The sequence below is a fragment of the Myodes glareolus genome, chromosome 20, assembly GCF_982192425.1.
Source record: "Myodes glareolus chromosome 20, mMyoGla1.1, whole genome shotgun sequence".
NCBI lineage: Eukaryota > Metazoa > Chordata > Mammalia > Rodentia > Cricetidae > Myodes > Myodes glareolus.
This window is the reverse complement of record NC_142045.1, coordinates 40786221-40807982: the sequence shown is the minus strand read 5'-3', so window position 1 is coordinate 40807982 and position 21762 is coordinate 40786221.

Below are 21762 nucleotides of genomic sequence, written 5' to 3'. Positions count from 1 at the left end.
AATAATTGACTACAATCATTACAGATCAACTGTAATGTCAAATGAATCAGTTCAAAGCCTGGATTGGTCACAAATTTCTTATGTAACTTTGAGACAAAACCTTACAATTTATTAACTGCCATTTTTTTTCCATTTGGGAATGGTATTTGTTATTGTGTTTGAGTCATTTGAAGTTTACGTAACATAGCAAATATAAAGTGATTAACACACTATCTTAATCTCAGAAGACGTTTAATAAAAAATAACTTTTAAATTGTTGTCTGAGGTTTCTGTCTTGCCCGGTCCTTGTCCTGCCTGATTCCTGTAGTCCTTAAGTCCCAAGGAAATCACACAGAGGTCTATATTAGTTATAAACTGATTGGCCACTTAGCTCAGGCTTCTTATTAAATCTTATAACTTATATTAGCTCATTATTCTTATCTGTGTTAGCCATGTGGCTCAGTACATTATTCATCAGGGCAGTCACATCTTGCTTCTTCTGTGATTGGGCCAGGACTGCAGAGGAATGGGCTTCCTCCTTTTCAGGATTCTCCTGTTTTCATTGACGTTCCTCTACTTCCTGTCTGGTTGTCCCACCTACATTTCCTTCCTTGCTACTGGCCAATCAGTGTTTATTTAAAATATTATTGACAGAATACAAACCATTCTCCCACTCCCCCCTTTTTTTAGACGAAGGAAAATATCCATACTCCATTTTTTGAGAATGTGGGCATAGTATTCGAGGCTACTTCCTGCTGGTTGGGGGTGCTAGTAATCCTATGGGGATCTAAAGAATATTTAGAATTATGATCAAGTCCTGATTGGAGTATCCTGTGAGGCTTGATCATCTCAGGCAGCATCTTGAATCTGTTCTGGATATAGAATTCTGACATCTGGGCCATTTGTTCCTACTGAAGTTTTCTTAGGTGGTCTTCCTTGATTAAACCTGATGTTTCTTAACTCAGAATGAATCTACAGCTTCTCATTTCCTGTGGAAACAAAAGCAAATCTCCTTCTCCAAAGTAACATACATTTTGACTTCAATTTTGGAGTCAAGGTATTTTCAAAATACTTATCTTGGATTAATTCAGAAGCATTTATAAATGAATATCCTTTAGCGACTGTTGCTCTTTCTTCAGCATTCAAACAATTCAAAGAGAACATATAACATACAGTATCCAGACTCTGTATATTTTTCATCTTTAAGTGGCTTTATTTTAACCTCTATTTCTTTTATTTTATTTTTAATTTTTGGCTTTTTGAGACAGAATTTCCCGGTGTGTCTTTGTCTTGGAATTTACTCTGTAGACCAGGCTGTCCTTGAACTCACAGAAGTCTGACTTCCTCTGTCTTCCAAGTGTTGGGATTAAGGGTGTGTGCCACCACACCTTGAACTTGGTCTGCCTGCCTCTGTCTTCCAAGTGTTGGGATAAAAGGTGTGTGCCACCATACTCAACTACTCTCTTTTGTTTTTAAAAAAGAACTTTAACCTTTTTCTTTTCTCTCCCACACTGCATATATTTTTAACACACTCCAAAACATTTATAGGTTTTCCTCATCTTTGAGTCTCTCTTTACTGTATATCTCCCCTTTTCTGACCACATGAGTCTTTAATTTGCTAAGCAATATGAAGAGGATTAAAGCCGTGGCTTTGATGGTTGGATCCAGCCCATTCCTTAGCTTTCTGAGATTCCAGTCTCATGACAGGTACTGGCCAGAGCCACATTTATTGCCACAACTCTATGGTGTTTCAAAGTCCCTGTCACCACCAAAAAGCATGCGATCAGCTTTTAATCAACAACATTTAAGTGTTTTTGTGCATAGTAAGTATATTTGTATAATTAAGTGCTATAATCATTTGTGTCATTTCAATTAATCTGTTAAAATGTATGTTACTTTGTTCCCATGCCTGAATGATTTAACAGAAAATCAAAATAGTTGAACAACTTACTCAAATAGTAAATTTAGAATTAGATACTGAATTCTTCCTAGTACAATATTTCAAGCATAATACAGTAAAGAATTAAATAATCTAGCAAAAACTTATACTTACATGATCAGTGCTACATTCATAGCTAGTTATGGTTTAGAATACAAAAAAAAACCCTAGTTGCTGATGTAAGGTTGTTAAGGGGAAAGAGATAAATTCTATACATCTGTTCTTAGTCTTCTAGGATGTATTTTAAAAAGAATTATGACTATAAGAATCAAATAATTTTAAGGTTTTCACAGAAAATGTTAACTGTCAAGAAATACATAGGTCCTAGAAACTGCAAAATGCCTTAAGTACAAATTCAGTGTAATTCTGGAACGATAAAGTTGTATTCTCAATTGGATATTCTGAACAAATGACTCATTTATACAAACATTATATATTTAGTGGTTTATGATTCTTGGAACAATTTTAATCTTGTCACTAATTCCAATGTGATAACTTTGGAAATTTGTGTTATTTTTAAATATTTTATTTATTCTTTGAAAATTTTATGTAATGAATTTTAAACACATTCACCTCCCCAAACTCCTCTCATTTCTACCTTCTCAATTCTTCCACCCTTCCCAAACACCTTGAGATTTCTTCCTTCTTTTTTTCTCTCTACCTCTTCCTTCTTCCTCACCTCCTTCTCTTCCTTCTTTTTTTTCTGTCTAGTCCAGTTTGTGCTGAGGAGTTTGTCTGGGGAACGGGGCCCACCCTGGTGTGTACTCAATCATATAATTAAAGAAAGAATAATCTCTCTCTCTCTCTCTCTCTCTCTCTCTCTCTCTCTCTCTCTCTCTATCTATCTCAGCAGTGGTCAAGTCCCCTTCTAGAAGTGGGATCCTTCTATTTAGTTTGTGCTGGAATTCTGGCTGGCTGGAGCTTGCTTAGCCTTGTGTCACAGCTGCTGTGACCCAGCACTGCCACAGTCATTGTGAGCTCATATGAACATCTGCTCTCTTGTGTCTGGAAATCAGCTTTTCCTGAAGTCATCCGCTATCTCCACCTCCTGCAATCTTTCCATGCCCTCTTATCTAAAGGTCCCTGAGTCTTGGGGTAAGGTATGAACGTCTGACATAGGTCTGGACACTTCACAGTCTTTTGTCCTCTGCAGGTTGACCAGTTGGGAGTCTCTGTGTTGATTGCCAGTTGCTACAAGAAGAAGCCTCTGTGTCAACAATAGTATTATCCTACTCACCTAGAGAATACATCAGCAAAATATAATATTATTACTAAATATTATTATCAAAATAAAATATTTTATATGTGAAGATGGTAAAATTTAAATGTAAGGTGTTACTATAACTTAAATTTGCTGAATGTTAGCTATGCAAAACTTTTTAAATTGAAATCCTGTTAGTGACAACGTAGATCATTCCAGGAAAGCAGTCATATCATTTTAATATTAAGTAGTTCATATAAAAGACTTAGTATTGCCTAAATGTGCTTCTTTATTGAGGAAAGGGAGGGCCTTCTCCCATTATTTTTTAGTAGTAGTCTTTAAAAACTCTCTACTTACAAGTTGAATTCTTTTAAAGCTAAAGGGGAAAATGTCGTAATGGAAAAGTAAGATCCCACTATGTGGCCTGAAACCATGTAACACTGTTTCTCAAATGGGAAAGAAGGAAGAGCGAAAAATGTGATGAACCCTTAATACTCGAAGCTCCTCTAACTGAGATGTGGTGGTAATTGCTTTTTATTTTTCGTGCCATCTCCTGGAAATGGTAATGCTTTCAAGTGAGGATCAAAGAGAATGACCTACATACAAAATAGATTGTAGTATGTAGTTACATTTTTCATCCTTTGTAATATGCTTTTTGCAACCATACTTCTAACAAGAAACACACCGTAATGCTCGTCATTTTTTAAAATGAGCTGTCACTAAGGTCAGATGGGGTACTCGGAAACTAGAGGAAAAAAAGGATGATTTTGTCCAGGGTGTTAACACCAACAGATGAATCAGTCTGCACATACCACTCTTATGCACTTAAAAGAAATAAAATTCAAGATTCAGAAATACATACTCAGAATAGATACATCATCTATCTCTAATGGGATGCATGTATATGTGCATGCTCTCTCTCTCTCTCTCTCTCTCTCTCTCTCTCTCTCTCTCTCTCTCGTGTGTGCATGTAAGAGAGAGATAGAGATAGAGACAGGGAAACAGAGACAGAGACACAGGCCAGAAAAATTTAAATTGTCTATTGCTTTTACCTTAAAATTTCTTTAAAATTGAATGTTTTAATATAAGGAGAAAAGATAGCATGTCATCATTTTATAGCTTATAAGCACACTTAGCACACAAATGAAGTTTTATTTTTTCTGTCTCAAAACTGATCAATCAGATTTCCATATATTAACCATGTAATTCACTATGAATATTTCACAGGGAAAGATATCTCTTGTCAAGACATCATGAGATGGTCTGGTCCCTACTAATGTAAATTTTCTAAAAGGAATACGTTAAGATATTTTTAGTTCACCCAAGGCACTAGGTATTCCCACTGATGAACAGCGCCTGACACAGGAGAGCTCTGTGAAAGTTTCCTGACTAAGAACAGGTTTTCCTTACTAGAGAACAGATTCCATGGCAGCAGGAGGAAGCTGAATGACTCATTTGCAGAGTCTCCCCAGGGAGGATTCCATTTGCAATCTTCTCTTCCTTAACAGGTTAAAAATATGTCTGATGCTCTAATGATACTTACAAAATAATAGTGGTGATTCTTGGGTGTAATCCATTTGATCACAGAAGGTGAAATAAATTCTATTTAGTGACTACCCAGGTAGGGTGAGTGTATTAAAATGTGTTATTTGGTATAGATTAAAAATGACTTCTCCCCCATAAAGGTATCTACAGTGGCATTTCATTGAGATAGCATCCCCTTCTTTTAAAAGGAAAACTTAGTTTCAGCATAGAGTATATCTGAAGAGTCAGTCATCTCATAGCAAGGGAACTGCTGATTCTGGCCAATGCGGATTAGTATACTTGGTCCATTTGCTAAGAGCTTTAAGGATGCACAATGAAATAGAAATGGATTAGGCAATATGTTTACCATAGCAGAAGATGCCTCTATAGAAATAAAGCTGCATTTTGTGTTAAGTAGCAGATTTATGTGTTTTGAGGAGAGCCTGACATGTTATTCTTGAATAGCTGTCTATTGACTGTTATTTTTCCTACAACCATGATAAAACTTAATATGTACTCCCATTAAAAGCACTATTTCCACATTGTCACCTTCAAGACAACAGACCACTTAAACATTTTAATAAAATGGCTGTTGGAGGAGAAAACAGAGTTCATATAAAATAATGTTTAACATAGAATATAAGTAAAAAAGTGCTTTCATTTGGAACTGATGTCATGCTCCAAAGGAACTTGGCTACCTTGCAGAAGAAAAACTCCTAAATGAGATGCTAATACTTACTGAAACGTTTTCACAGTGTTCTGTTGATCCCAACTCGGCTTGAGTGTGTGCTCACTGACACTTTCATAGATGAGCAAACACCTCCAAATCAAATTCATTTGTCCAACCAAAAAAATGCCCAAATAAATATAAAAATGTCCTCCTCATTTACAAAAATTATAGTCTATAAGATCAGAAAATCCTGCATCCAGAAGACACATAGTGGAAACTTCTTTGTTATTAAACTTAAAAGAAAATAATAACAGACAGCAACATTGCTAAAAATTCAACAAGATTAAATGCATGAAAATGAATTGACCAAATCAACCAATAAACCTATTAATGTTTGTGAATGTGTATAATGAGCCTTCTAAAATGTTCCTCCCAATGATGCATGACATGCTTTCACATCCCCTTCAGTTATCAGCTCTGAGAGAAGTTGTTCTTCATAAAATCCGTGACAATAAAAATGGAGGGGATAGGATTTCAAAGTATGACTTCGAATGGATGGTATATTTTTTTATTTTGAAGATTCTTTTCTCATAAGCATCTTCGGAACTAAAGTGTAATTAACATTTGTAATTTAAATAAATGTACAGATTTTCCTTTTTAGTTTTTGATGTTTTCTGCCATCGTTACAGCAAAATGGTATTTTTTTTTCTTTTAATGAACATTGTGTGCCAAGAAAAAGCACTATACTCCTAACACAGATACTACAATCTTGGCTCAAGAATAAGAACCTATAATTTCTGTGAGAAAGCCCAGAAAAAGAGATGCCCACCAGCCAACTAGTTCTAACCAGCAAAGACTCCAGTGAGCTCATAAGTTTGAGTTAAAGATTGAAAGTTTTGTAACTAAGTTTTTGGTCATCTTTAAGGAGACAGTTACAAGAAAAATGAACCTTAGTGTCTTTCTTCTTCTTCTTTACCTTGTCTTCTTCCTCCTACTTCTTTACATCATCAGAACTTGTTATATGCATGGGTATAATCTTCACACAGTGGAGATCATCTAGTGGATAGTAAGATTTGCTGAAGTCTGTGTGTGAAGCTAACTAATCCAGGATGTTCTTACATGTCTCCTGAATAGTATTAGCTCTGCATTTCCTTGCTCTTCATTCTGTCCATCTAGAAAATGCTCATTTTCAATTAAACAGCAATTTCTTAACGAACTGCTCCAAATTGTGAGACTATAATTCTGTAAAACATTGATAAAATTTAGAAAAACAATGTAAACAGTAGGTTCCCGGGCTTACTGTTATGGTCATAATTTAAAGTAATCTTGGTTGTTTGATGATTGAAAATGGCTTCTGTATAATCTTATCTTCTATCTTAGGAAAGTATATATCTCTACAAGAAGGTATTTCCCTTTTTAGCATTCTTATGTGTGGTGCTAGATATGTGGGTTGTCAAGTTCACATTTTAGAACATACACTTACTGATTCAAGCAGTGATTACTCACAGGTCTCTAAAGAATCATGTGTACAAATATATATGCTGAACAGGTAGATACATCTTATTCTTCATACAGAAGTTCCATCCAAGACATGTTTCTGCTCTACTATATTTAACTTCTAGGCAATACGCTATCAACTCTACATAGGGTTTATTTTCATTTACTTAAGGGTTGGGCTGTTCACTGAATTGCTTTATCTAAGCAGTCTCTCTGACCCTCAGTGGAAAAAGGAAATACTCTTGAGATATCTGTTCTTCATCTGAGACACTTTTCATGTCCCAAATTTGGAAATCTGCATTTGTCACCAATTAGAAAAACCTTCAGGGAACTGGCTCTTTGACACCATTGTATAATTAAGTAGACACAGTCCGGGCAGCTCATCACTATGATGCTCCAGAGATCCTCAGGGAATCCACAGTTTTGCAACTTAGTTTGGTGATCAATGTTTCAGCATCCATGTTTATTTGCAGAAATATTGCTAAAACTCTGCATCAAAATTCATATTATTTTATAGTAAATTTATTTACATATTATTTATGCTGTAATACATTTTTGTTCATGTGCAATTTTTCATTATTTTGTGAGAAACCATACTTGTAAACAATGCATTGCAATTACAAAGGAACAACTAATTTATTCTCTTCTTGTGTTCTTTTCTTTTACCTGGGCAGCCCAGTATATAAATTACTAATCATTTGGAGTTATTATGAATTTCATTGAGCTGCTAAAGTAATTTATGCACATGTACTTAACTCCTGTGTCATTTTGATAAAAGTAAAACTCCTTTTAATCTGCAATATGTGCATAGGAGACAAAGTAACTTAAGACCTCACTTGTTAACTATCTGCATCAGTGGTTCTCAACCTAATGCTACTGACCTTTAACACAGTTTCTCATGCTGTGGTGACCCCAACCATAAAATTATTTCATTGCAACTTCATAACTGCAATTTTATTACTGTTGTGAATTGCAATGTAAATATTTGATATGAGGTCTATCTGATATGTGATTGTTGTGAAAAGGCTATTTGGTCCCTAAGGGTGTAGAGATTCACAGGTTTAGAATTCCACCCATATTGAGAGGGTACAGTTCATAATAAAATAAGCCTTAGTTAGTATACTGCCTCCTACTTCTTTTGATTTCTTGTTCTAAAGATCTGTAACACAAGGTCAGGGTATGGTAATAAACTTCACATTCATATATATACTCATATATATATGAATGAACATAGAGTTATCTATATACATATGAAAAGCATTCATAATCCTCTTTTATAAGTAGCATGAAAATATGTATGATTAATATTTAATATTTCAATCTTATTTTTTCAATTTATAAAATATCAAAGGAAAATAACTAGTGAGTTTTCTTCTTTCTTGATGGCTACAATCAAATTCTGTAAGCAATATATGTTCAGTTTTCAGCGTTAGTGTGTCTTTTGTTACTTTTAAAATGAGGTATATTCAATCAAATCGTATTTTAAAATATGACCTGGAAGTAGTTTCTTTATAGAGAACTTGACAGAAAATGTATGTGTGTGTGTGTGTGTATACTTGTGTTCAGTCATACCTACACCTATATTCATCATAAATAGAAACAGAAATACAGGACAGATCATCTTAACTTGATCTAATGTAAAGCTCTTATCACAGACAATTTTATCACTGTCCCTAGAGTCCCCATTTCCACATGCCCCTTTTGTAACAAGCAGCCATGAAGCTGCCAAAGACACCCAAATACCTGCCAGTCAGCCTCCATTAATCTTCTTAGGGAGTACTCTACAACAACTCCAACCTAAAATTAGAACACAGTCATTGTATGCTACCCACTAACTTATCTTGATAACAAATTGTTTTATGTTGGTTATTTTGGGAATACTTTTTATGATAGGTAGCCTAAAAAACACTTCATGAAATTTTCTTAAAAATAGTACAGGTTTCTTCCAAAACTCTGATATGTAGTACCTTGTAAGATGCATTCCAGGGTGCAGGAATATGTAAGTATTGTGGAACTGTTACCTCACAACTCTCTGTGGCTTAGTGGAGGCACCATAGATTATAAGGGTTCTGCGGACAGCTCTCTGGGATGTTATCTCTGGTTGCCTTTTATCTAAATTTATTATGTCCAGCAGTACCATGCACAAGTCCATAAAGTAGTAAATAACAATTAAACTTCTGAGCTATAAGTGTCTCAATGAATATTGACTGGAATTTCTCCAGACACTATTTTGACCCAAATTTGACTTAACTGCGAGGGTCTGACTGCTGCACCATCTGTCTTGGTTGTCTACAAATGGCTCTAAATTGGTGAACCAATCATGTACAAGAGAGTTTTATAATTGCAAGGAATTAAGCCTGAATTAGTATCAACATTAAGGCAGTTGAGCGAAGTAGAACCATACAGCTCTTTCCGATGTTTCACTGTCACAATCTCTTTTAAAGATGGCAAAAGCGTCATCAATGCCTCTCAGTTATTGCAGATGCCAGACTGGAAATGACAGCTACTGGCTGCTCTTGAAAACCAGCCAACAAACAATAAAATATAAGTTCATTAATGAAAAAATGGTCTAGTATGCAAAGTTGGTTGATGCTGGTCCTTTTAAAACTCTGAATTTGTTGATATAGTTTGCTAAGGAAATTCTGAAATTGGAGTAAAATTTTAAATGACAAATTTTTCTTGCTTATTATGAGGTGTCAACAAATTCACATTGAGAGTATTGAGAGTAAAGTTATTAAATATTTTATAATCACTTAAAATATGTTTGTATCCTTCTGGATGCTATCTATGCATACTATATTTTATACCAATGAAGATATAAATAAATAGCACGAAGATATTCAAAGGACCAATGACATTAAATTCTGTTAATCAAAAACTGGCATCAGAAACTGATACAGAAAGTAGAAAATGCAATTAATGAATTTCAGAATTAAATCTCAGGGAACTGAATATATTTTCTAAAATCACTTGCTTAAATATAGATTTTTGCTACTTGACCATGTACATTGGATTGTTACACTGTGTTAAATAAATATGTTCAGTTTTCATGGTTGCACTGTGAAAGAACTGTTCTAGGCAACATTCTCTACTTATGACTTTTGGACATCTTTATTATTGTTGAATTAAAATTGTACCTTTAATGCCATCTTATCTGGAGAACATCACAAGTAAGTTTTATTCTTCTCAACTGTCTTGTTTATTACATTTTCAAGATTGTTATCTACTGGCTTTTCTAGTTATTATTGAGAATGTTAAAATGAAACTTTCAATTATTTGAAAATAAATGTTTCATAGTCCAGATTTCATTCTTTCTCTCTCTCTTTCCTTTCTTTCTTTCTTTCTTTCTTTCTTTCTTTCTTTCTTTCTTTCTTTCTTTCTTTCTTTCTTTCTTTTTTCTTTTCTTTTTTCCTTCCTTCCTTCCTTCCTTCTTTCTTTCCTTTCTTCCTTTATTTCTTTCTTCTTTCTTTCTCTCTTTTTTTCTTTGGAATTCTAAGTTTACATTTTGGTAGGAAATTATTCACCCTTAACATGACTTACTTCTTAAACAGATAGAGTTTAACCTAGCCACTACACTTCAATCAGACTTTGAATTCCTGATTAGGTAGTTATACTCTCTCTCTCTCTCTCTCTCTCTCTCTCTCTCTCTCTCTCTCTGCTTTCTGAAATGTAATACAAGGTTTGTTATTACTCATCATGAACATTTTTTATGAAATTAAGAAAAATAGTGGATGAATTTTTTCAGTAGACTCTCAAAATATGACTCTAATAAAAGTTAATAATGAGTTGGGTAGTGGTGGTGCATGCTTTTAATTCCAGCACTTGGGAGACAGAGGCAGGCAGATCTCTGTGAGTTTGGGGCCAACCTTGTCTACAAAGAATATTTCAGAACTGTTGTAAAAGGAGCAGTGGGTTGCTTCCCACCGCCCAGCTCCCAGCTAGCTTACACCCAAAATAATTACATGGAAACTGTATTCATTTAACCACTGCCTAGCACATTAGTTCTAACCTCTTACATATTCTTTTTACCCATTTCTAATAATCTGTATCTCCACTTGACTGTGGCTTATTGGCATGAGTCTAACCAGCGCCCATCTCGGAGAGGAAAGTCATGGCGTCTGCCTGCCTCTGCTTTCTTTCTCCCAGCCTTCTGTTCAGTCTACTCTGCCTATATAAACTGCTGTCCTATCAAAAGCCAAGGCAGTTTCTTTATTTATCCACTGAAAGTAACATATAGACAGAAGACCCTCCTATACCACAGGACAGGCTCCAAAGCTACAGAGGAACTCTTTCTCAAAACAACAACAAAAAAACTTAATAAAGTTAATAGTAAACTACAAGTTTTATTCTAAAAGATGTGCACGAATATCCATAAATACCATTACAAACTCTGTGAAAAATTAAAATGATGCTTTGTAAGATTAGTGCAACTTTTAAGTTTCCAGAACTATTATATGTCTTCTGAGACTGTACATGAATCACATTGAAGTTATGTTGTTTTAATGGTAAAATTAAGGTAAGAGAAAACATGTTCGATTTTAAAGAAAAGCTATTTTCTCTGCTCTCTCTTGTAATGACAAATATGTGGGTTTCCCATATCAAATACTTCTCCAATTCAAGATGGATCCCAACTTGGCTCCAAACAACTGACTTCAATTGAGCATCAGCTTAGGAACTGATCCCGCATGGCTCACTGCATGCCCAGCATCACCTAGAAGCTGTGGATCCCTAAGTGGCTTCAGGTATTATGATTTGACTAAAATCCAACAATCTTATGGCCCTTTCTTGGCTTATATACTAAGCACACAGTTATTAAAACTGCACGAAAGACTCATATTCAAGGAGTGAAGGACATCTTGAAAAGGTAGAGAGGATGAGATCTGCAAGAGCTGAAGCACTTGCCCTGGGAGTTGGAATGCACCAGTCTCCCCAAGTGTTTCAGCCTGGAACTTCTCTGCATTCATCGCTTGGGGATTTGATGAGGCTTGCCTTAAATAGACATGGTTGATTAACTCATAAGCCATGTAATTAACTCAATTGCCAGCCTCCCATTACTCCCTCCAATAGTCAGGGTGAAGTCGGCATTTCCATCTGTCTAATCTGTGGTTTCTATTCTGCCCTCAGACGATACTTTACCACCAATGATAGCAAGTGAGGAAGTGTCCCCTGTGTCTTCTAGGGGACAAGGCTGTTATATGACTTGTTCTGTACAAGCTTCCCAGCGAAGCAATACAAGTCTAGGTTATCACTACCAATGTAGTCTTTATTGTTTCCATTTCCATTCATGGATACATCATGTTCTCCAAAATGATAATTCCTCCATTAATTTCATATTACCGAATCTGGGTTAAGGCTGTTCCAGTAGGAAACCTACTCCATTCCAAGAGATATAATTAAAGTATATATAAAAGTATTTTGTTAGAAAGTATATTAAAATTAACAAAGCAATAAATATCTGTTCTCATTGGCAGATTTTATTAGTTGCAATTTTGATTCCTTCCTGATGTTAATTGGTTTGACTGCAGACATGTTGATTTTGAGGTTTTTCAAGCTCCTGTTAGAATCTGGCTTCTCATTTGCTTGCCGTGCTTTGGATAAGACCTGTGAACTAAACCCCAGGCGTCTGATTATCTCTTGTATAATATGTGCATGTTAGTTGAGTTTTATTCTAGTCTCTTTGGTAGGTAAACACAAGATACATTTTCAGAGAAAAAAAAAAATTCTTGCCTTTCTCAGCCCTTGCACCAAACCTGTGTTTAGACGGCTTTCTGTGGATACCTTTAAAACGGAGCCTAAATTACAATGGTGCATAGTATCAATTAATATTGGAATCTTTTAGTGGAACTGGTCATCGAATTAAGGAATTAAGAAAATGAAGCTGCTGAGTATATGAATGTACTATCCACACTTATAAAGTTTTAAAGATATTTGACTGCAAGAGTAGGTAAGTAGATAAAATTGGGTATCAAGTAAATGACTGTAAGAACATATGGGTCCTAGATATTTTCTCCTGAGCAATATTTAAGTAGATGAACTGTCTCATTAGGTCTCTTATTTCTTTACTCTTGTTCTTTCTCAGTCTAACGCTCATGTTTTTCAGGCAGCTAGTCCCTTCTCCAACCTCTTATGATTAAATGCCATCCCCCGATTCCCTGGAGAAGGCATCATCACACAGCAGTGTGTATTTTCATCCGGCACCACTGTTTTAAAGAACCAGTTCTCTGCTGGAGATTGGAGGAAATGTACTTGGTGTAAAATGCATTTTAAACTTTGTTTTTCCTAAGAGAGTGAAAGCAAAGGAAGAGAGCTGGTGATTAGCAATTTCCATAAAGACCGAGTTTCAGTTTTTAATTCTTCACTTTACACTCTCATTCTCAAACAGTAGGGTTTTTACTCATAAAATGATTTTCATCAACCACAATATTTCAAGTCTTCCACTTACTTATGGTTACATTTCAAAAGAACATGCTCTTAATGTATGAAGTGGAGTAATTCAGGAGTTTTACTGAACTAACAGTCTGTTTAGGAAGTCGCTTCCACTTGAAAAACTCTAGAAAGACGTGTAGGATTATTCGATGTAGAAATCACACATGTACAAACGGGTTATTACTGCTTAAAATTTAAAAAGAATCTTAAGTGCACAATAAAATGGAGAATAAATTCACCACTTAAAGTTAAAAATAAAAGTTTGTTAGCAAATAGCATGGGTGGTAAACAGAAGGCCTATGATCTACATTTCCAAAAGTAATCTGGGAAATAGACAAGATTTTGATACTTACAAAGAAGAGCCTGCTGCCAGGCTCAATGGCCTGAACTTTGCCCCCACAGTGCATGTATTTGAAGAAGAGACATGTCATGGCATTTGTATTCGTATTCATACACACACCCACACACACACACACACACACACACACACACACACTAAATAAATACTTTAAAAAAGAAATGAGATCAATAATGATGAGAATAGTAAACTCAGCATAGGAAGGTACCCCACGTTTCCAGTGGGGCAGAAGGGACTATATTTGCTCTTGAAGGAACGTTGGACCATTCTGGAGACATTTGATCATCAAAGCTATGATGGGGGTGGAGTGAGCAGTAAGTACATGTAGCTACGATACAGAGAGGAGAAATTCAGTTAAATATACTATTGCTTAAATCCTCTTTTCCCTCCTTCACAGCACAAAGTTACCATGCTCCAAATAGTTATAACGTTGAGAGAATCTGCCTTTGATGAAACTCTCTACCTTATGAAGGAAAAAAGAAAAAGAAAGAAAAAAACCTTAGTACATTTGGATACAAAGATTATTAAATGGCCTGTTTTACACTGCTGTTCTGTTAATTTCCACTTACTAAATTATACTCTCTAGCATGGAACACTCACTTAGAAAATCTTCATACATTAATGAAATTGTTTCAGAAGAGCATAACAACTTATGTTTATGATTTGAATAAAATGTACATACCCTTGCCAGGCTAATGTATGAAGTTTTGCTCTCCTACTGAGGCCATTGAATGTTTATTATATCCATTGACTGGATAGCCACAGGGAGGTGGGCTCTGTCTGGAGGAACTATGTCTTTGTGAATCTACTTTTGAAGAGTAGATCTCATGGCTGGAATTTTCTGTTCTTGATATCTGTGTTTCCTGACTGCTAAGAAGCAAGCAGCTTCATGTCATCATGCCCTTCTGTCATGGTATTTCTTTCCTCCTATAATCCAGAGAGGCATACACTATAATGTTTGAAATCATGGTCCCAAAACCTATATTTGTCTCCTTTAATTATTTTCTTCAGGTATTATGTCTCCATGATGATAATTGTCAAATATAGAAAATTGGTATGAAAAGTGAGGCTGTCACTTTATCTGACTGCATGAGTCAAAGGCCATTGCAATTCATTTCTAAGATGAATTTATAAAAAAAATTATGAAAATTTAGACAGAGTTTAATGGAAGTTTTTGGCAGGTGCTCAGAGGAGCAGAATGTCTGTTCGGGATACAAACAGTAAAGACCACATTTGTGAGGGTTCAAATGGGAACAGGCATTCTCCTAAGAGTTGGACTGCAGACATATATGTTATGTTTTTTGCCAAGCACTTATATGTACTTTGCTCATGCTCAGAAACTGAGTGCACATTAGAGATGAACTAACTAATCTGGTGCACAAAATTTCAAGACAGTTGTGTTAGTGACTTTTTCATTTCTATGCGAGAACTCCATGATAGAAGAAAACTTTAAAAAGAAAAGAAGGGTTTATTTCAGATCATTGTTTGAGGAAATAGTCCACAAGGTGGGAAAAATTTAATAGAGTTCATGGCTATGATAAAGTGTAGCAGAGACTTCCTAAAAATTGTTGTGGAGGCAGGAAAGCAAGAGAGACCAGAAGTATATTAGTGTTCTATTGCTGTGTAGAGAAACTATGACCATGGTAACACTTACAAAGAAAAACATTTAATTAGGTCTTGCTTATAGTTTTAGAGGTTTAGTCCATTATCATCATAGCAGGGAGGGTGGTGGCGTGCAGGCAGACTGGATGCTCATTAAGTAGATGTGATTTCTACATCAGAATTTTCAGACAGCAGAAAGAGACTCTGGGTTTAGAATAGACTTTCTGACACCTCCAAGCCAATCCCCAGTGACTTATTCCTTCAATAAGACTACACCTCCAAATCCTTTTAAATAAAGCCACTTCATGGTAACCAAGTATGCAAATAGATGAGTCTAGAAGGATCATTCTCATTCTAACACTCACAAGGGATGAGTGTAAGCTTCAACGTTATGTCCTGAGTGATTTATTTCTCCAACCAAAACTCACTTTCTAGTTGTTTGACCAGCAGGGATCTGAGAGTTCCAAGCACAAGCTTTTGGAGGGAATTTAAGATAAAAACTGTTGACAGAGATTTCTGTCCTGCCTGATACCGCAGTCATTCAGACCAAAGAAATACACAGAGGTCTATATTAATCATAAACTGATTGGCCTATTAGCTTAGGCTTCTTATTAACTCTTATTATCTTAAATTAACTCATAATTCTTGTCTGTGTTAGCGACATGGCTTGGTACCCTTTAATCAGGGAGGTGTTCTCATCTTATTTCTTCTGTGTCTAGCTTCTTCTCTGTTGACTGCAGACCGAGTCTTTCTTTTTCCCAGAATTCTCTTGCTCTCCTTGCCCTGCCTATACTTCCTGCTTGGCTACTGGCCAATCAGCATTTTATTAAAGCTGTACAACTGTCAAATTGTTACAGGGTACATTATCATTGTCTCACAGCAGCAAGCTATAGTACTTTGCCCTTGTTCCCTAAAGGTTCACATTCCCCTTATCCCTTAAAGTGCATACATTCCGACTTCAAAAGTCCTCATGATCTTAATAGTACCAACACTGTTCAAAGAACAAAATCTAAAGATTGTACTGAGGTACAAGACAATGTTTTAGGTGTGAACTCTGGAAAATAAAAAATATAAATAAAGTTATATATTATACAATGTTACAGAGTAAACTCCAACTCAAGAGGCAAAAGACAGGAGGGTATCAACGAAAAAAATGAAGAACATAAGAATGAAATGAAGTTTGGTGAACATGAAATATTATGGCTGTATGTTCAGAACCAGTGGTGCATAGTGTCACCTGAGCACCAATAAAGTTGTGGCCATAGAAACCAGTTGCAATGGTCTTTGACTCACATTGTCAGATAGAATGAAGACATCACTTAGGGTACCATTTTTCTACATTTTCTAAGTATCATCATTATGATGCAATACTTAAAGAAAAAAATTCAGGGAGAAAAAGATTGATTTTTCTATCACAATTTTAGATATATCAATGCATGGCTACCCTAGCTGTGGCAAGATAGATAAGCAATGATGGAAGAGCACAGGGCCAGAAAGCTGATCTTCTCGTGGCAGCCTGGAAGCAGAGAGACCAAGAAGAGAAAGGTTTAGGGACAAGCTCTATGGTGTAGAATATGCAGCTTTTTTTTTGAGCTAATTAATTTGGTGCCTTCCAAATTATACTACTTCTGACATTGCCAATATTCTGAATTCTCCACTTTAGGGAAAGAACCTGTTGGTTTTTACATGTTTCCTGACTTTATAGGCTTTTCTTTGGCAGATTGCTAAATCCCAATAGCCCTGACATTCTTATAGTCTACATGCTTGCAGAACCAGGACAATGAAACATGGGAAATTCTGTTTTGATCTTGAAGTGTAGCAAAATCTCCTCACATCATGTTCAAGCAAAGAAGTTTCATGATTCTCTTCTGAAATGAAAGCTTTTCAAATTGGTTTGCAACATTTTCTTTTGTAATGTGGTAGGCGAACTCCCTGCTTTGCCAAGTGAAAGTTCTCCTTGACAACACAAATGTGTTTTACAGTTATAACTGTCATGGCTGTGCTTGCTCTGTCTGCAAAGCTAACAATGTTCACGCTCCTTTCTTTAGCAGACGGCACATTTTCACATATGTCTCCACTGGTTTCTTGCTCCTGCATCTCACTATAAATGTGGCTAAAACAAGGAAATATAAACATTCTACTGCCTAGAGAGATGTCTTAAATTCTGCTCTGTTAAATCAGTTCACTACTTTTGAATTCAACTTTACTCAAAATTTCCGGACAGTCAAATCTTACTCAAGTTGTTTTTCTGAACATAATGGGAATGATTTTTTTTCCTGTGTCTTCTAACACAGCCTCTGCTCCCATCTGAAACACTAGAACATAATCTTAACAATCCATATTTCCAGAAGCCGCTTAGTGTTCTGAACTTATATAAGAATTTCCCATGACATGAAACTTAAACCATTCAATGTCTTCTCCATCCCATGTTTCCAAACTCTTTCATACTTTCCCCTCAAATCAGTTCCAATGGCCTAATGATCATGTGGTAAGATTTATTGAACTACGACTTCACTTTGGGGATCACTTTTCTAAGTTATTGACTTTTGCTTTTTATGAACAAAATAACTAACAGAAGTGACTTTAAGGAGAAGCATTTATTTTTGTTTGTTCGTTTTAGAGGGAAATTTTCATCATAGCAGAGAGGTATGGTAGAGTTCCTGCCACCGGAATCATGTAGCAGATCATCCTCACTCTTAGTAGATCAGAAGGGGAAAAGTCAGACTCGATTCAGAGGCAGGTCCTTCAAAGTCTTATCTGACCTCTGTGCTTCACCACTTGAAGTCTTCAAAATCCCCAAGGTAATGCTGCAAAGCAAGGTGCCCTTGCTCAAACATGAGCTCGTGGGAAATATTTGAAATCTAATTCTTATCAGTAATCTAGAGTGATGGATACTGCACAGGTGATGATGCTAGCCACTTTTATCCAATTTACAGAAAAAAAAAAGAATTTGAAAAAACCTGCAATTTGTCCAGGAAAGAGTGCATTTAAATTTTGGTTCAAGAAAGGTATAGTTTCTAAGAAGGTTGGCATCTTTTTTTTTAATGCTAAGTGCTTTGACTTGGGATGCTAGTAAAAATACCCTGAGAGAACTGAAGAAATTTATGAGGCTCTACTTATCATAGACTCAAGTACATAAAGCTTTTAAGTAATTTGAAATATTTTGCTTTAAGAAAAGGTTCCCTAGAGCAGATGGTTACTCATGGCTGCTTGTCAGGCATTTAGGCATTGGGAAGCCATATTCAAGTCTACTCCACACAGCTTGGTTGCTGCATATTTTCATTCTTTGTTGTATGTTTCACAGAAACACAGAATCTAAGAGTTAAAACATCACTTTGGTTGATGTTTCTACCAGAGATTTCTACCAGATTCAATGGAAGGCCTGTCTGGTATCCCAGACAATGTCTGGCAAGGTCAAGCTTGGAAAGGCTAGGGAAGACTGCAATCAGACTGTGAGAGACTGAAATTGTGATTTAAAAACTCCAAGAATATTCAGGCAGTGGTAATGCACACCTTTAATCCCAACACTGGGGAGGCAGAGGCAGGCCCATCTCTGTAACTTTGAGACTAGTCTGGTCTGCAAAAGCTAGTTCCAGGACAGGATCCAGAGCTACAGAGAAACCTGTCTCGAAAAACAAAAAACAAAGAAGCAAAAACAAACAAACAAATAAACAAAACCATGGCAAACAAACAAACAAACAAAACCCTCCAAGAATATAAAACATCAGGATTCTGCAATGTCTGCAAGGAATGCCAAAGACAAGTACAGGCAATACAGGAGAAACATTATGTGTTTTCTTACTAGGCTCTAGAGGTGGACATGTCCAAGGCCTTCTGACAGTACTTCTCAACCTTCCTTCAATACAGTTCCTCATGTTGTGGAGACCCCAATCATAAAATTATTTTTTGTTGCTTCTTCATAACTGTAATTTTGCTATTATTATGAATTATGATATAAATTTCTGATATGTGACTATAGAAAAGGGTCATTTGACCCTCCCCCCCAAAGGCTTGCAACTCATAGATTGAGAACCACTACAAATCCTTGATGTCAAATGCGCATACATAATACTTAATGCTTCCCTGGCTCCATTTAAGTCTTTCTTAGGTCCAGCCATCCTTTCTACCACCCTTTCCTTTCTTTCAGATTGGAAATGCTTGCCCTGTGCTATTTTACACTGAATATATGTTACTTGATTTTTTAATTTTGCGACAGGTCACAGCAAAGATTTGTCTTGAGTCTCAGAGAAGACTTTGAGCTTAAATTTTGAGTGATGGTGAAAGCAAGACTATAGATACTCTGGAAGATGGACTATGTTTATCATGAGACTTTTGGAGGCATTTGGGCCTTGTAATTGTTGCATTCTCCATAAGTCATTTATCATGGTGCCCAGAAGTTTTTGTACTGTTTCAGTTGGTTCAATATTTATAGTCAAGATTATCTATCATAAAACCTCCCTAATTAATATACCTATTTGTGAGGTGCAGTAATACCATATATATATATATATATATTACACATGATATATAATATATAATCAAATATATTTAAACTATCTAACCAAAGTAGTTATTTTTATTTCCTTAAACATGTATTATTTCTTTAACTTGTCAACTTCTTCCAAAAAAAGTGACATTGGTTGAGATTTTCTCTAATTTATGTTCTCCTCACTGTGGACTGGTTGAGCCAGCCTGGTAACCTTTTTCTTCTCTCTTTTTTTTAATTAAATTTTTTGAGCTTTTCATACCCAGTATTATATTTTTATCATTTTCATTCCTCATCCTGGTCCCAAACTCTGCTAATGTCCCCATACTCCTTCTTAAATTTTTAGTTTATAATCTCCTAATTAATTTTATTGTTATATGTGTGTACATATGTGTGTATGGACGTGTACATCTGTGTATTTACAACTTACTGAATCCATTTAGTGTTGTTTATATGTACATGTGTTCAGGGCTGACTACCTGGGATCGGATAAACTGTCAGGAGCCTTTTCTCTGAAAAACAAACAAACAAACAAACAAAAAAAAACAAAAACAAAACCAGACTCCCTCTCTCAGTAGCTGCTATCTGCTGTAGATCAACATTTCAATGGTATTTTACATTCTTCTGCTCACAAAGTATATCTGAAACATCCTAATACCTTTACATCATACAAAAATACCAAAGAAGGCTCAGAGTAGGTACAATAAGGAGGGTTATATGACCAGTACCTTTCTCAAAGACTAAATAGCTGTATGATCAACCCTCAGAAACAGTACAGACTTAGCCTTGCATTCGTCGGAAATCAGACTGCTGCTTCCACTCACCCATGGGCAGAATGGAGGACCATGGTGGGTATTTACCTTGCTGTGTGTCTGTGAGTGTATCATAATAAAACCTGGATACCTCTTTAAACAGACTCTCTTGTTTTCACCTATACTTATGTGATAGTATCAGTTCTAGATTTCTGACATCTGGTATAGTTCTTAAGGTTTGTGTCAATGCCTTATTGCTCTTCATGCCTACAATATACCAAAACACTATAATAGAAGGGTCAAAGTGGTTCATCACCAAGTTTAAGAGGCTTACCCTTAGGAGAATTGTTTAGTTTGTTTTGTGTTTATTGCCTCTGTCCTCCATATCTATGTGTTTCCAGCCAAGATATGGTATTCTCAAATGATCAGAGGAAAAAAAATATGCATCATCCCCCTCTATTTCAAGAGCGGCTACAGCCACATATTCATCTCCAAATTTTAGAACGTCACTCCAAAAGTATTCATTGCAAAATTCAGTAAACATTTCAAGTTTAGCAAGGATTATTGTAAAAGGCATGATCTAATTCTCAAAGCATTGCAGGCAGTTCCAAACTGGCCAGTTTCATCTAGTCCAACACGGAAACTAGAATAGGATGGTGGGGCTCAGCTGTACAATGTCATATTCCATTATGTCCCATGTTTTTCTTCTTTTGAGTATGTTGGCTATCCTCTTTTAGGGTCTCCATTGAATAAAAAGTAAGGAAAAAGCATAGTAATTTCTTATCTTTTGAGTAAACCAACTGCATTTAATGAGTATTTCTTTTTGTAAAAATTTCAGAAGAATGATATCATCCTTTAGATGAAGGACTTTATTGCTAGTTCAATTCAGTATACTCTTCTCAATAGATGGGGCATAATAGGACTCACAGTCCATTGGGGAAACTTGCTTTACCCAAAAGGGACTTTGTTTTTTATAGTCTACCCAAATCTTCTGGGAGTCATACCTGTAGTAGTTACCTCTGACTGAAACTGTGCACAGCTTATACTAAGTTTTGGCATTTGACTTCTTGAAGGAAATTTTGGGGAAAATTGAAAATTTTGTTTAAAAATCCTGTTCTTAACAAACTAGCCTCCTTCAGTTTGAAGTCTGATCTCTTCTCTTCTCTTCTCTTCTCTTCTCTTCTCTTCTCTTCTCTTCTCTTCTCTTCTCTTCTCTTCCTTTCTCTTCTCTTCTTCTTTCTTCCTCCCTCCCTCCCTCCAACCCTCCCTCCCTCCCTCCCTTCCTTCCTTTTTAGTCTCTGCTGAAAAAACAGAATAACTTTACTGAC